General features: G+C 33.6%; 1 protein-coding gene and 1 non-coding gene across 3 annotated transcripts in view; one reads left to right on the forward strand and one right to left on the reverse strand.

Moving 5' to 3' along the window:
* Window positions 1-8,466, reverse strand: part of LOC128209131 (protein dispatched homolog 1-like) — a 42,104-nt gene extending 33,638 nt beyond the window's left edge. The window contains exon 1 of one of the 2 annotated variants that reach the window (XM_052913009.1): window positions 8,390-8,466. The gene's annotated coding sequence lies outside the window, so the exon portion shown is untranslated. The remainder of the gene's footprint in view (window positions 1-8,389) is intronic. The other variant, XM_052913007.1, reaches the window with a different exon arrangement.
* A 3,118-nt stretch (window positions 8,467-11,584) lies between these two features.
* On the forward strand, window positions 11,585-11,666 carry Trnas-gcu (transfer RNA serine (anticodon GCU)). The gene has a single exon. It is a non-coding gene; the product is annotated as a tRNA-Ser (tRNA).
* Window positions 11,667-18,181: the final 6,515 nt, after the last annotated feature.

The following is an 18,181-nucleotide window of genomic DNA, read 5'->3' on the forward strand; positions in this document are numbered from 1 at the left end:
AATTGTTTAATGTGCTTTTCAACACAAACTATTGGAATTTTATTAAAAATATTCATTTTTCTCAATAGTGTAACCACTTAAAATACCCCAGGGGCAGTTACCCCATTGGCAAATGTTTGGGATATAAACACAATTTTTGAAACAGGTTGGTCAACCGAAACATTTTAATAACATTTCAATGAATTAACTGCTATTGGGCTACAATTTTCATGGTTTTAAATATTCCTTTATACATATGTACACAATTTTTCTGACAACAATATATCTTTTTGGTATTATAGGTGACTAAAAATCAACCAAGGTAGCATGTGAGTGGAGATGGTGTAACCCTGCCTTCATCTTGCATTCCAAAAAATCCTTCATTTTCTACTCGAATCCTATGTTACAAACAATATATCAGAATTATTTTACTTGTCTGGATACTGAACAATGCGAATTTTGAGTTTCGGCATTAGGCCACGTACCATCCTTATTCCTTAAAAGCCACGAAAACCGCATACAAAAAAGTGAAGAGTTTCAGCCACAGTGGACACTTTATTGGCATTAGATTTTTTTAACTGCAGAAAAGGAGGTTTTCAATGTTTTGGCATAAATTAGAACATAATATGACCAATTAAAAGGTTCATCAAACAAAGTGAGTACAGAGAAAAAGACCTTTTCACAAAAGAATGCCCGAAAAAAAGGGGATGTCATCAGTCTGTCAAAGAAATTCTTATCATTTCCTTCCCATACAATACATACATTGACAGAGAGAGAGACTCAATCATCTTTAGGCCACATTATTTCTTCTGTTGCTAAGATTGATTTCATTTTTTCCCAAATATAATTACCAATATATCTTATTTCATGTTTTTCCTGTCAAGCTGACACAGACAAGATCTTAATTCTAACACAGATGTTCTTCATATAAATATATATGTCAACCATATAAGGCAAAAGAACAAACTGAGGGGTAAGCGTAAAACTGTTATAACAGTGTTGAACTAAGCCTGCGAAAATGCATTCAATATATTTATGTTGTATTGTTATTCCCAACCACCCCAGTCAAAACTAAATCTGCAAAGCATCTTGAAACTGTTGACAAAATTCACCAGCATAAAGTTTGGCAAGAAAAATGATCTTGAACTTCCTCAACCTGATGTGCCTTTCAATGTCACCAAGCTCCAAGAACTTCTTAGAACAGGAAGTGAGCAGAAACGCAATGTTTCCCCATCAAGCGCTGGCCTCAGAAACAAGAATTCTTCACTTCACTTCACTTAATAACTTGTGGGCTTAGTGCCATAAGGAATAAAGCAATAGCAAAATATGGACTTGACTATAGACATCTTGTGAAACAATTTAAGTGTGCTTGACTTGACAACTTGTGTAAAAATAGTGTACTAGACTGTATTTCACAACTTGTGAAACAAATCAAGTGAACTTGACTTGACTTGAAAACTGTGAAACCATAAAGTGTACTTGTCTTAAAAACTATTGATACTATAAAAGTTCAAACAAATAGTGAATTTAACATAACTTGACCATACATCTGTGAAGCCATGATAAAGCATTTTTTTTTTACTTGACTTGACAATTTGTGAAACAAATGTAACATTCCGCTGTAGGCGGAAGTGCGTTCGTAGTAAGTTGGTGTACTTCAGGTTATATGCAAATTGGCATAACCAGATCTGCGTGTGTGAATGGAGAATATGTGTATATAAAGACTTAAGTCAACCCCTTCAGGGTTGAGCATGCTTTTCTCTGAAGGGATCTGTTGCCTGAGACTTTGGCTTCGTACGTGACACAAATACATTGTAGTTGACGTGATAACTTGTGAAACAAATCAAGTACTTGATTAGACAAATAAAGTGTATTTCACATGACTGGACTTGACAACTTGCAAAACAAATAAATACTTGACTTGCCAACTTGTGAATCAACTAAACTGTACTTGACAACAGGTTGGTTTAATGCCATATTTGGGCATCAAGCAACATCAACATATCAACTGGTTCCATGGCCAAATCTGACATTAACCTCATACATTGTTTGTCCACAAGTTATTACTACTACATGAGTAAAAAGTCCCGATAGGAATAACTGTCGCAAGGACAATAGAAATAAACACTGGCGTACCTTGTTCTTCATAGCATCAAAATAAAGAACATTTCAGTTCATCCCATTGCAACAGACTATTCAGAGTCAAGCATTTCCTTCACTCTATTTTGGTTATTGGTCCGATTCAATTTATATACAGGGCAGTGACGTCATACTTAATGATCAACTTAACAGTTTCAAGCATAAACTATAAGCTGGTTATAGTTCATGTATGACACATTAAACAAACTTATTCCTTTGCTTGCTGTCACACTCTATGAAAATTGATTGTTACAATTTATTTATTACAATTTATGGAGATCAATTGCTAAAACAGCTCAAAGCTAATATGACTCACTCTTGAGTCTGTTTCCTTTTTTGTTCTGGTAAAGAAACCTTGGTGGGTAGCGATCCCACATACTCTTGTCTAAGGGGCGAACACCTATACCACTGAAACACTCTCACACATATTGTTTTATAAATGTAATACAATAACTATAACCTATAATAAAAGAACATATTTTCGCATGGGAACACGCCTCATCTACGTAGATGTAGTGATTTGAGACAATATGTTACTTCAAAATCAATTGTCTCATATTTTTAATGATGGAATGATTCCAGAAACAGCACATTTCCTTATTTGGAAACTATTACCCAGAATAGCAATCATTCATTAGATTCATCTGACCGAAACAACAAAATGGATTTCGCGGAAACCATCATTTTTCATGTCTGACACACCAAGTCTAAATATAGCTTAGGCACTCAATCAAAAGAAATTAATTTCATGATGCATTCAGTACCACATGTTTCGCAATTGCATGCAATTCAAGACCATCAGAGTTAAAATGTTGGCTTATACCAACTAAAATATAAAAACATATTACAGAAGAATCCCACTTCCTTAAATGTAGCAACAATCGTGTGGTAAGACTAACATTGCAAAATTGGTTCCCATTTATTACTTGTCAGAGATGTCAAGTGTAAAATAAACTGTGTGCTATTGATCTGCGCAGAGACGGTTTCCACCCACACTCCACCGATCCTTCCCTTACCAACTCCAAGAAGAATGTATAACAATTTAAAATCCCCATGGGCTGAAAGATTTACTAAGAATAGCTTTAAGTAGATTCTGATGCACTTCCTTATAGCTTTGCTTGTATTTCCTGGAAACATCTATTCAATGCCATTAAATATCTATTCTTAAAGATTGACACTGGCATTAAAGCTTCTTTGATCTTATAAATCATAATTTATTGTAAGTGTATTACAGTGTATTATTTCAAGATGTTCACAGCTATATAACTGGATATTGATGTATATACATATTATACAAGTCACAAGATACAGTAACTGCATTAATCATAAACAAGAGGCCCAAAAGGGCCTATGCTCTACTGGCATGGCTTTTGTGGTCATATCAATCCAGAGCATGTATGTATAATTTGTATGGGTAAAAGGCAACAGACATATAGTTTATGTTTTGGGTTTGGGTTACCTGAAAACGTTGCACCTTTAACATCTGAGCCCAGAAAGTATTGTTAGCAGATTAGTTGCATGAACTATTTTAATATGTGCCAGGTAAAAGTCATCTGACAAAAAGAAATGCTTTCAAAACTGTACTCTGTAGTTTTAAAAGTTAAAAAAGTTGGTCAAAAGGTCAAAGTCAAAGGCATCCTAGGACAACATTAATCAATTTGAACAAACATTCACAATCAATTCTGCTGAGATGGATGCACGAACACACAAAAAGATTTTCAAACCTTTCCAGATTTATGTTTACCAAACCTGTGAACCCTGGGCGTGGCCAGTTATGACACCAGGTGCATAACTTAAACAAACATTCACAACCAATTTTGTTAAGATGAATGCGCAAACTACAGAACTTAAAGCTAAAAAATGGCCTTTGGGCTTTCAACAAGAACAAGGCAGAGTAATTCACAAAAACAACTGCAGAAGCAAAAAGCAAATTGTCTCTTTTAATCCTAGACTTGCAAATTGTCTCCCTTAATTCTAGACTTGAATTTACATGTACATGTAAACTTGGCTAAAAATAGAATTCGCTCATGCATACCTGGCTAAAAATAGAAAGCATTTCTTTAAAACTTTCAAGGCCCATAAGCTAGGCATTCATGGGCGGATATGGCTGGTTTTCGAAAGAAACCAAGCTCTAATTGATATCTAAATACTGTACAAGTTCCATCGAGATACAATTAAAACTGAAGACTATATCCCGTTAACAAGAAATTGTATACAGACGCACATACTACGTACACATTACCATCGCATAAGCTCTTCTGGGTTTTGGCCAGTAGAAAAGGCCAGTAGAGCTAAAAACTAGTCTATTTAGTCAAAATTAAGGCTATTGATGATTCTTTTCTTATTTGATCAGGCAAAAAAACACCATGAATAATATAGCCAGAGTTAATTCCCTTGTTATCCAAAAGTTTAGCATTATCAAACTATTAAAAGAGTGTAACAGTACAAAATCTCATGTGAATTTCATAAAACAGTTTATCAGTAAATAAATTTCCCTCAACATTTAAATTTCTGCAGGTGCCTATAACAAACTGGGCAAATAGTTGTCCCCCTTTGATACCATCAAACCATTAAATGTGATACTTAATGTACACTTATATACAGCCAGAGTTACAGGCCAAGTGGGTGTAACTAGCACATGACTGCAAGTTTTGTGCTGGTTTAATGTTGTCTAGGCTTGCCAAATATATGGACTATCTTTCAAATAACTTGTTACAAAGTTGTGATGCCTTAGAGTTAGAAATTTAGCTTGTTTGTTTTAAAAAGTCTAAATAAAATGATTGTGGGCTTTGCTACATATATGCTTATTGTCTTTGGCAACATGTCACTTGGTGTATGAAGTTTAATTTGAATATCTTTTGACGGTTTTCAGTTACGGCCATGGTTACAGTTTTTGCACACTCACAACATTGACACCTGAAGGCTTATTATCACAATATTCAGATTAATTTTGTTTGAAAAACAGACAAGCCCAAAATGTGAGTGAATTCATTGAGAAACCTCTATCTTGGGATTTAAATGTATTATGTATATTTCTAGTTGGTAACATATAAAAGATATATCACTTATCTAAACATTTTGATTATACTTTTTGGCTGTGAAAATTTAGACTGTCCTGCTGTCCAAAACAAACATCATTGCTCATACAGCTGGGGCAAAAAAACAATCAAATGACACGATTATCAAATAGCTGTTACTAACAAATTGTCCTTATTAAGAAGCCCTGGCTGTAACTTGAACTTTCAATTACTGTTAGTGTTATGCATAAAATAAAAACATTTTCTTATTGAGTTACAAATTTTATTTATCATGCACATCAAAATATTTTGTTCACTCAATCTGTATAAAATCTCACTTAAACAAGCATGAACATTGCTATCAAAATGCGATGTCTTTGTAACGAATTAGGGGCTGAAACTCAGCTTATTCCCAATGATAAAACATATCCTTATGTCCCAAATGCGAACTGAAAATTCCCGATATTAAATTTTGAAAAAAACAGCCAATAAACAATTTTTTGTTACTTACTGCGGCTGCGAAACTGGCATGGTAACATTTGGAAAAGGGGCTATAAATAGTGTAAAAATGGGCAGATTGAATGCACAAAGGTTCTTAGTACATTTTTTTTCACTCTACTTATTGATGAGCATGTTAGAAGAGGCAATTATCTTTTGCCATTAAAATCAAAGCCAATCAGAACAATTTTTGATTTTTTTTTTTGTCAAAATGCTTGTGAAAAAAAAATCAGACTGATAAACACAACAAAATGACAATAATGAGACAAAACTTATTACCTTTTAAATAAGTAATTTTCAATTTATATGTAACCCATAATTCAGCAGAGAAGCCACATTGGCATACATATAGATCTCTCAAAGTCACATAAATTCCAGAACTGTTCATTTGGTGACACTAGACATGGTACATATAAATAGCAGCCATGAGAGTCTTATATACATTTTTTGTTTTGGCAAACTAGTTCATATAAAGCCTCCAGGAGACTTTTGACGAATTTTAGTACTTGCAGACTTGTGGCATCCATAACCATTGTCATTCATTCAATGGTGAATGCAGTGCAGAATTTTTTAGCAGGTAACAATTAAACCTATCTAATGCTATTCAAAGTTAACATTGATATCAGACACAATATGGTCCTGTTGGCTTTTTTTTTATTTCTGGAAAAAACATTGAAAACAAAATTGAAATCTAATAGGCATGAAAAGATGGACAAGTGCTAGTCAGTACATTCAAGTTATGAGGTTTACCATCATGGAGTAAAGCTTGGTTCACACTATGATATTTGGACCAACATTTACCAATGTTGATTTAGTTGTACAGAGATTGCCTTAGTTGGACTCTGTTGGCAAACGTCAACCGAGACGCTGGCCGTAGTGAACTGAGCCAAACACTTGTCCAACAGAGGCCCACGGGTTCCTGACACAATGAGCGCAATGGTAATGCAAGGGCCTGGCATAGACAAACATTTCAAAGCGAACCTGTTATTGAGGTGAACTTTGGACAACCGATCCTAATTAATCCTGATGCAAGCCAACTTTCATAGCAATCACAGCAAAGTTCACCACCATTGCACAGACAACATTGGAATTGGTTCATGGCCCAATGATCAAGAGTCACTAACTTCATATAGCATTTGAAGTCAGTTAGTGTTAGTATTATTTTAAAGGTATTCTTTCCATGATTCTGAAAGTTTTCTTGCAATTTTATTTTTCAAATTCAGGTTGTTGGGTGGGGTGGGGTATGATATATGATGTAAACAATAGTATGGAAGTTCATTAGAGCAGTTTTAGCATTTTATGCGAAACAGTTTATTAAACATTTAATTTTACAAATCCGATGCACACAGTGAGCTCACTTGAGAAGCGCCATGTTTATTACTTTGCAAATTATTTTTATTCCCACTGTCAAGTAATATTAATTAAACATTAGTGAAATTTCTTTTTCCTTTCTAATATTTGCCCAAAATCTAAGAGTCCCAACAGAATAGCTTGCCAAAAGTTGTGGTGTCCCTTCTAGTCCAAATAATTGTACGTTGACGGATTTTTTTTAGATTTTTGATATGGCAAATCCTTCACGTACAAATTGTTTAGTATCAAAAGAGGGTAGTTGTTCCGATCAGGATTCCGGGTTAAAGCATATAGCGTCTATTAAATATCATAAAAACAAGAAATATTACCAGATAATGTTATTTTATATTAGTTCCGTACACAAAAAATAAATATCCAACTTATAATTATGAGTTTGACGGCTTTTCTTCATTTCATTCTGTCAAAACATAACGATATGTACATGAAGGGCACCAGCAAGGCTTCAGGGCACAGTTTTAAATCGCTCGGAACATTTCGGCCATGGCCGAGTTGTTACGATTGTATAACGAGGTCTATCTCGATGCTTTGTCGGAGGAGGCCGAGTTATTACGATTGTATTGAGTTGTTCCCCTTCACATAATTGTTTTCTGTGTCAGTCAACTTTCGTTTTATTGGAAAGGTAAACAACTTGTTTAAATGCATTAAATGCTTGTTTAGTGCAAAATAGCATTTCACTTACATGGTAAAATATGAATATAACTCTTTATGATCAATTTCAACCATAAAATACTTTACTTAAAACAATTTCAATATTTTTAAAACACCCCTGTTTTTTGCACATTCCTGTTTAGGCGTTAGGGATTGGAAGAATCCCGTATAACACGTCTAATATTTTAGACTAGTGTCCCTTCTTAAAAATTGGCATCCTAAGGATCAAGGGACCTCATTTATTAGTCCAAGTAAATGGCTGTCAACGAGTCTTTGACAAAAAATTTTAACTATGGCAGACTCAAGACATAAAATATGTAAAGATAAATAAGTTAGAATCCCTGATCGCTCATTATAATAATGATTATTGTAGCTATTCCATATTTGTTTGTGTTGAATGCTATATGGATGTCCAAATACAAAGACAGATCCCCAAGCATGTATGATTGTGGCTAACAGAGACAGACTCAGTGAAGCATTTCATCTTAGGGTGTTTTAATTCACCTATTCCAATAGGATCTAACTTTAGTTTATTATTTATTATTATCAATTTAATCGCAATGTTCAGAGTTGTACTTATTTTTTATGCTTAAAATCTGTTCATTTTCTTGACAGGTACATTTAGACTAAACTGAATGGAAATACCCAAACTGTTATCCGCACGCCTAATTGAAAATAGTGATTTTGGCAAATTAATTCAATTCACTACAAATATTTAATAATTAAATTTCATTTACCAGTCGTTCATTTCCGGAATCGGTACTTCATCGAACATCGGCCAGATAATGTTAAACCGGTTTAAAAATTTCCACAAGAGGATCTAATCATATCGTGTTAGCTGATTTATAAACAGTGATCCATGGTTTTCGCATTTTTGTGTTAAACTGTTAAGTTTAACTTGGACATTTTGAACACAAATAGGATGTTAAAATACCACATCCTTTTACTAAACAGTAATCATTGTGTTTTTTTGCAGAGTGGTTGCGTTACATGAAAATATAAAAGTGTCCAAAATATTAAAAAAAAAAATTATAGTGGCTAAATCTTTAACAGTAATGATGAACAGGAGACGAATCTTACAACTTTTCCCAGGGAACCCGAAGGACACCAACAAATGAAAAAAATCATGTTAAACCCCCACCCACTTACCAAACAGTAATTACCGTGTTGCAAATTTGAGTTATAAACGTTTACTTATCTCAAGTGCATACATGGGTATCAAGATTGTGCAGGATAAGTATCTCATTATTTACCTTTGTACAATCATATATGAGTGTAAATAACACACATTTGTGATTTCTTGACACGTTCATATGCAACACAATCATTAACAGCTCTTAAAATATTTGTTAAGTATATGTATGTTGTCATGGCAATATAACCGTATATTTCCATATCCAACTTTTTTGTTTAGTGAGTGCTGTTGGAGCATAAAATGTCGACCCAAACTTATTTAAATAGCCGGGGCTATTTGCTGGTTAACCTCCCTATCAAGTTTGATGACTGTATGACAAAACATTTTTTTGTGTTCAGTGTCACCATAACCGGCCGTAAACGTTTTGACCTCTCAATCAATCACCTGCTTGTAATGACAAACCTCTCTTCGAAGATTGAGGACCATAGGATAAAACACTCTAGTTATCCATCGGAAAAGTTTTTTTGTGTGTCCAAGGTCACCATGACCTTTGACATACTGACCTAAAATGAATAGTCATCTTATGGTTATGATAAGCCTCTTTCCAAATTTGAGGACTGTATGACCAATGATATTCTAGCTATCGGACAAGTTTTTTTTTATTGTTTAAGGTCACCGCGACCGTGTCATTTGACCTTCTGGCATATAAATCAATAGGAGTCATATCCTGGCCATGACCAACTTCCCTACTAAAACATAAGACCAAGCATACTTTATATATCAATCAGACAAGCTTTTTGTGTTCAAGATCACCATAAAGGACCTACTGACCTCAATATAAATAGGGGTCATATGCTGGTCATGTCCAAACATGTTTGAGGAACGTAGGACCAAGCATACTATATTTATCAATTGGACAAGCCTTTTTCTGTTTAAGATCACCTTGAATGTGACATTTGACCTACTGATCTCAAAATCAGTATAGGTCATAGCTGGTCTTGATCAACTTCCCTGCTACGTTTGAGGACCGTAGGACCAAACATTTTAGTTATCAATCGGACTTTTTTTGTCCAATGTCACCACGACCGTGACCTTTGACCTCAAAGTCAATACTTTAGTTATCCATCGGACAAGGTTTGGTCTACCGACAGGCCGCCCGACAAGTGCAAAGCAATATACCCCCGTTTCTTCGAAGACGGAAGTCTTTTATGAATGTATGTGTAGATTATCTGTATTGTTTTGTGATGGTGTGAGTCTCTTGTATAATTGGCTTGTCCCTGTAGTTTCCATTAAAATGCCCCGATTGCATTTAATGTTACACCTCCTATAGTTCGATACAATAGGGTAATAATAACTGAGCTTTGCAAAACACCTTTAAAATGGTGTCCACGTACCCGTTGCACTATTCGTTAGCTTTTTGGGTAGAAATAATGGTTTCACCATCATCATCATCATCATCATCATCATCATCATCATCATCATCATCATCATCATCATCATCATCATCATCATCCAGCAGCAGCAGCAGCAGCAGCAGCATTGCCTGGCACAACAAGTCAACCTTTGATGCAAGTGGATGTTGATTCCAATTGCTTGTTATGTCAGCTCGGAAATCCATTGGACTGTTTTCAGTTGAAATATTCCTTTTATTTCCACGGAATATGGGAGATTAAACGTCTTAACTCAGGCAACCCAAGCGAGAGGCACTTCTATAATTACATGTAGATGCTAGTACAGCCTGAAAAAGTAAATCATAGTATTGAATGATAAAGACAGAAATATTATTAAACATTTATAATAACAAGGGAACTTTAAGATGCACATTGATATGTAGACATGACATTATATCAACTTATGTTGTATGACTGTATTTATCCAACACAATAAGACAGAACCCATTTCCGAAATTGGACAGATGCGCGGGTTGTTTCTCTTAGAAATGGATGGTCACCTCGTCACTATGCATTGTCGTTTTCCCTCGCGGCCAGTGCTTTGTGAAGAATAAACAGGTCCGCTCAAGTCAAAGGGTACCTCTGATGCAACCAAAAAATGGATATTCAGAATCAGAAAAATCAGAAAAAGCCACGATAGCCACCGTATTGAATAATTAAGAAACTCTATTCTTAATAGTGAAAATAAATCTAGGTCCTTTGTAGGTATTTGTGCAATTTTACAACAATTCCATAATAGAGCTAATAAAATGCAAAAACTACATTGACTTAAGGAAATTCCGGTAGACATACCCAAAAATACCATGCGTGATCCGTTCTGTATTAATTCAATGATTAATATTTTTTAATCATATCGTTTTGATAAATAAATGATGGTCAAATCAATAATTTGTTAATAATTATACCCCGTGTTTGGTATTTAAAATGTGTTTTTGTTTGTGTTTCTTTACCTTTGTATTGGTTGCACAGAAAAACAACTAAACTTAGTAAATTGAGATTGCAACATTAACTGGCATACTTTTTAAATGTACGATTTTCAATAACCATGTATCTCAAAATTCCTTTCAAAATCAAATTCATCATGATAAGAAAATAGCACTAAAGTGCTTATTATTTTTCTTTCTCTAATATTTATTTACACAAATGCTTGATCAGTCGGTAAACATTAAAAGAAAACATAATAATAATTGTGTCTTTTTCAACATGATGCTTTTAACAGATGCATGGGAGGCAATCCAGGCTAATATTTAATTAAACATTCGATTTAACTAAAAGAAGTAAAAGAAGTAGGGACGCTACATACCAATCAATGCTTATGTACTATAAACATCCACAAATGCGCAGCCGACGAGGTGGCCGAGTGGTTAAGGCGATGGACTGCTAATCCATTGGGGTCTCCCCGCGTGGGTTCGAATCCCATCCTCGTCGCAAATATTTTTCTCCCTTTTTAAAATAAATAATGCAAATGATTTAGGACAGAAGCATATGTTTTGACCGGGAGAAGGGTCTTACTGATTTTGATAGTATTTCCTTCTTTACGTATTGTTATTGTTAATGGTACAAGTTAAGACGTTTCGGTACGTACTGTACATGTATTGGAGAATTTTACTGCGAAATGAGTTCAAGATCTGTGGTATTGTACGCATTCTATTTTCGATGGGTCATTATGCGTTGAATAAAATAACTCCAGTGAAATAAGACCGATACTAGTAAACATTTGGCTTGTCGTCTCTCATTCACTTAGTTACAAGAAAGACCATTGATGCAAAGCATCAAAGGGCGCCGTTTAATAGTTTAAATGCATTTGTTATATGTTGAAAAACAAGGAATGTCAAGGCCAACAAGCATATTATGGTGCATTGAACCGCATCTATGAAATTCTCAAAATATTTGTAGTATTCTGCTTGACAACATAGGCAAAAGCATTGAAATTGAAGAGTTTCAAGTTGAACATTTCATTAGGGATGGGGTACATTAATGAACACGACAGAATTAGGGTGCTTGTGCACTGTACTTTTTGTCATTGCCACCTACCCATATACCAAGTTTTATTTCAATACCATAAGTAGTTTTAAAGTAATGCTCTGGTCAAGAAAAAGGTGTTTTGTGTTTTCATTTGCATTAAATCACATTGTAATATATACCAGAAAAGCAATTATAAAAATCCTTAAATGTATAAGAAACTGAAGACAATAAAGAGTAACACCCATTTATGAATATCTCCAAATCAAATCAGAGGTCACCTAAACAATAATCATTCATATAATTAGTATCAAATGTGTCTAGTTTTTGTGTGTCTGTTCATTATCTTTAAATGAGCATCTTTAAAGTGAAACTCTTATTTGAAATCAATACATATAATTGTATTTATAACACACATCAAATTGAATGATAAAACAATAACTACTTTATACTAAATATTGTTACTTATAACAAGCTTGTGACCCTGTTTATAATAGCAGAAAGAATGGCAAATATGAAATGATTGGTGATTGCTAAATGATTTACTGTGGTCTACTATAGTATCACAAGGCAGAAATACCATGTTTTATGTTCATTCTTATTAGCAAATTGAACTCAAGATCCTTCATTAAAAACATTGTTGTTGACATCTATCAACCCATTTAAAAAAAAAATCAAAACAATAATACAATAATATTAATTGTGATAAGTCTTATTTAGGAGTATCGTTAAAAATAGTGTGTGTGTGTTTTTTCACTTAAATATGTAACAATTCAATTTGACAAATGAGACAAAAGTTGGGAAATAGAAGTAGTAATTGTACATAATACAAAACAACAACAAAAATTGACAAAGCTCAATATAACAGGAAATCTAATATGAAATCACAAATCCTTAAATGCCATAATTAATTAAACTGAATTTAAGTATATGTAATACACACTTTTATCAAGCTTTTACCGACAACATAGTTATTATCATGGTACACTATGGGACTTTTATCCAAATTTTGAAGATTTTTTACATTATCAGAGATTATGAAATAACCCAACAGTTTCTGGTAAAATAAACTTCAGTTAACAGAAAAATTAAGTTCAACCGAACATATTATTGATACACATGGAAAAAAATAATTTTGATTGATCTTGTGAGTCTTTGGAACAGAGCAGTATTTTGATGTTTGAAAATATATAGCAGTTTTATAAATTCATAAAAAATAGTTAATAATAAGAAAACCTGCTGAAATCATTTTAAATATTTTCTATGATGTCTAATGAACAATTTAAAAGACAATTTATGATAGTTTACCATTCAGTTTTGAAGAAAATACACATAATGTTATGTAACTATACATTTTTATAACTAATAAAATGCTTAAAAATCAACCTTTTTCTTGTAAAAATTGATAAAGCTTAATTGGACTTATTCATAAAATGTAATCATTCAAATAAATGAATTTTACTTATGATACTAACTCAGAATTCAGATTTAAAAACAATGAATGCACTTTTAAGTTAAAATATGTTAAGAAACAGGAACACTAAGTAGGCGGTAATGCCCCTCCAAAAATGTCAGAGTGAAAGTTCTCAACTAATGTCTTTTAAATATTATAACATGTAAACAGTCTCTGTTGGTAATCGATGTCTATTTGTTTTATTTAGTCAATGGTATTCTAACATTTAGAATTTTTCACAATAATTCTTCACTCTTCAACATTTGAAGTTTGGTTTGTTCCCATGCGTTTGTACTTGTAGTGTGTGCACAGATGATAATTACTCAATGCTGAGTCAATGTTGATTTGGTTTTCATGCCCCTTCAGGTTCTTCACCCATCTAGAATGTTTAGAGCTGTAAAAGAAAAAAAGTACGTTGTAACTAATTTGTATAGATAATAATACTGCCATACATATACAAAATAAAATATAAACAGTTTACTATTTCTCAACATGATTTAAAAACAACAACAATAAGCTGATACATAAATGTATATGATATAAGGAAAATTACTAAATTTATCAATAAAAATCACCACCACCATCACCACCACCACCACCACCACCACTGGATTATTGAATACAGTGAGTTTATGAAACAACAAACACCAACTTAAATATGTTTTATATGAAATACTCACATCATCTCTATCAGATGTGACTGCCTTGTGGATAGACATGGATGTCAAATCTGTCTCAATGATCCAACAAAATATTTAATGCAGACTGGAATTCTTCATATAATAGTAATATTCAGTCATTTTCCTGCCTGAAAAAAATTAGACTTCTGATTATCAACCAACAGAAATTACAACCGTAAAATACAAATGCACATGTATTAATTATACATTCTGCACTAATATCCAATTTAGCCAAGAGTAAGGGTTGGTAGGCACAAATGTGTAGTTGTTGTACATATGGGTGATAATGATTCACAACAGTATGGCGTTCAACGAGACCTACACCAAGCAAATGAATGTCGATTGTGTCCAAGCTGTCGTGGCTTCCAGTCCGAAACCATATCATGTACATCTTTTAATACAGGTTTATTTTGAAAATATGCAGTTTGTAAAGTAAAACAAATAATGGGTATTTTTGAGTCTAATATTGTTCTAAGATAAAACAATCAAATAAAAGATTACATACTCATATCATATACATAAACGATGTACATAAGTACATTTAAAAATATGTACCTTGTACATAATGCACCAGTCAATTGTAACCATGCCCCCCCCCCCCCAGGTCTGGGGATAGCCGGGGAAATGGGCTGTGTTTTTACCTTTCAGGTGGCCTCGCAGTGCCGGGTGAGTGCGGTGGTTTTGTCTTTGAGCAAAATATAGCAGGGAATATGCCTTACCTAGGCTCCCTGGGGTACGGGGGCATATGGCGAGGATTTGACCATCAGTTCGTCCCCGCAGGACGAGGATTTTACCCGGGGTTGGCTGGACCGAAAGTCAAAGTCCCAGCTATTCCTCGGACCTGGGGGGCCGTGGTTACAATTGACTGGTGCATTGTAAGTAGATGTAAAGTACATGTATGTAACATGTATATTTATAGTACATGTAGAAATATTATTTTTAAAACGCTGTCTTAACATTTAGCAAATAAGAATGATTTAAGAATTCCAAAGATAAATTAAAAAACAAACATTTTTGAACACATAAACGTACACAACTACTCAAGGATACTTACATGAATAGCCCTTTGATACGAATATCCCAGTTCCATGCTCAGTCTAACTCAGTTACTCCAAAATGTGCTCAAAATGAGCTGTTGCTTATCAGTATAGCTAATCATAGTTAACAGTTCTGTGGTCATAAATCGTCCTCCCCTGCTGGGCTGACCACTGCTCGAAGTAAACACAATAGCTTGTTTTCTCTCTCCCAAGTCTCTTGTACAAATTGAAGCACCTCAACAATTAATGGCCATTTATTCAGGATTCTAGAAAGTGAAAAGTCAAATTAAGAATGTAAATGTGATTTTATTTTCATTTTGGAATCAGGATAAAAAGTTTTGTTTAATTATATATATTACAATACATGTTATATCATAATAAAATAGATGTATTATCATCTAGTACTTTTAAAGCTGCACTCTCTTTACCGTTTTGACAACCTTTTTTTTATTTTTTGTCTTCGAACGAGCCAATTTTTGCGGTAATCCATGGAAACCAGTTATATAAGACTGCTTACAAAATATAAGATCTTAGATTTTTATATTTAAGCTTAAAAACTTGCAAATGAGACTAAAACAGAACGTGAAAAAGAGAAGAATCTCGAAAGAAGACAGTAAAACAACAACTCTAACGCCTTGATTTCCGGAGTTCAGAAATGAATGAAACTGAAAGTTTTAAAATCTAAAAAGTTGACACCGAAAGACTTTACATATGATGGAGTTAGGCAGTTGTCGATTCTGCCATTGAATGCAAAGTCGTTTGAAGATTACAGAAACCCACAGCTTTGGATGCCACCAATAAGTGCCATTGAAAACATGTCTAAGAATGTCCAATGTCTCTTAGAGAACTATTTGACTACTGGTGACCATTCAAAACAAATGCCAAATTTTCTACTTTCTGACAGTCTTGTTGAAACCGATACAGGAGTCACAGAATTTGATCTTGGTCCAGACACGCACGTGAACAGTATCGGAGAATGCGTGGTGACAGACCCTGAAGAGCTAGCCCTTAGACTGAAGAAAGGTGGCAAAAGAAGACAGGATGAAACACCACAGAGAGGATGTAGGCGAAAACTCAGGCCACAGGCTTCTTCAACGCCTAGGTATTCAGTTTTAAAAGCATAATAATAATGCCTTTATAAAATGTATATGCAAAGAAAATTAGGCAGTTTGCCTTTCGAACTACCTCAAGATTGCTTAGCTGAATTCATTTCATTAACATAGTAAATTGGCATTCACGTGAACTTTTTATTCAGACTTTGAGAATCATGAGCAGCAGACATATATGTATAAACATTTATTAAACACCCATCGACAACGAATTGCCGATTAAAATAACATAAAATCTACCAAAATGTACGTTGGATATAGGTTTAGAAATATAAATATGTGATAAACAATCATTCTAGTGAGTTCCGTGCAATTCTTACTACACATTATACATGTTATATGCATATAATATTCATTTTAATTTCGGTTGCTTTGAATATTGTCACCCAGGTAGCTGCAGTGGTTTGCCTCGGCATAGCTACAGGCCTGTACATATGTATACGTAAGAAGATCAATATTTCTTAACCATGAAGTGATATGCTAATCATTTTTATTTATACTTATTATACTTTTTTATATTTTCAGAAAAAAATGACACCTCGAAGAGGGAAAACGGACGGCCATCCTGCTGACAATATCGTGATATGAGACTTAACATGTTCACATGACACTGAATTTTATACACTAGTTTGTAGCATTTAAAAGTAACATAATGTATTTACAGTAGTTTAACTACAATTCATCATCTACATATTATAATGATGCAAATATATATTCGTTTCAACAAACTTAAAGTAAAGGTACTTGTTCAGGCTTGAATAAGATGAATCTAATTGAAAATCCATCCCTTGTAAAAGTGAATTAGGAAAAAAATGGCCTCGTGATTGAAACAGCGCATGATTCAGCTTAGTGAGTTAAAATATGTACAGTATAACAATTTAACGAACTGTTTTGCAATACGATTTACAAAATTTAATAAAAATGTGTCTGCTGGACTGATTAAGGTCTGTTCTTACTAGTTAATCAAATAACTTAAAACCAATGCAAAAAGTTTTTTGAATGAGTCTCTTTTATAATAAAATGTATCATGAAAAAATGTATGCATGCTGATGTTCTTTATCTTTCAATATTACCATGCATGTTCAATTAAATGTTGCTCATTATACCCAAGAAACTAATTCATGGGATGTTCAGTTTATTGCTGTAAATTGTGTTCATACATTTAACATTTACACTAATTAAAAAGACATCAAATAGTTATGTGATTTTTGTAGACCCTGTTTGCCTTTCTAATTTAACTCTGCAACTCTGAAATGTAAAGTGGACATGCATTCATGTATCAGCATTCCTTATCTCAGAGAGGCCAATTTAACCCATAGATTTATGGCCTCCAAGGGTGAACATTTCAGTGTTTACTTATTTTAAACGTATATTCATGAGAAAACTTCACCGAGTTTCCAACTATTAATCGACGATGTAGAAATTCCATTATTGACCTATGAATAGCGGGGAATTACCTTCTGGTTCTTAAAATAGCAACATCCGGATATGTGTAGTGTTCTAAAAATAAAACAACTCGGGGGCAATCGTAATAAAAGTTTACTAATGTTACCTTCAACACATTAACAAATAAAGTTAGGTGAACATTTTATTCCAATATCGATTAAATTAAAGAAAACAGCTTACCTCATGGTTTATTGATGCAGTAAACATAACAAAACAACATAAAACATAATTATTCCCATTCACATAATTACCGGTC

This window comes from Mya arenaria, chromosome 11 (genome assembly GCF_026914265.1).
Source record: "Mya arenaria isolate MELC-2E11 chromosome 11, ASM2691426v1".
NCBI lineage: Eukaryota > Metazoa > Mollusca > Bivalvia > Myida > Myidae > Mya > Mya arenaria.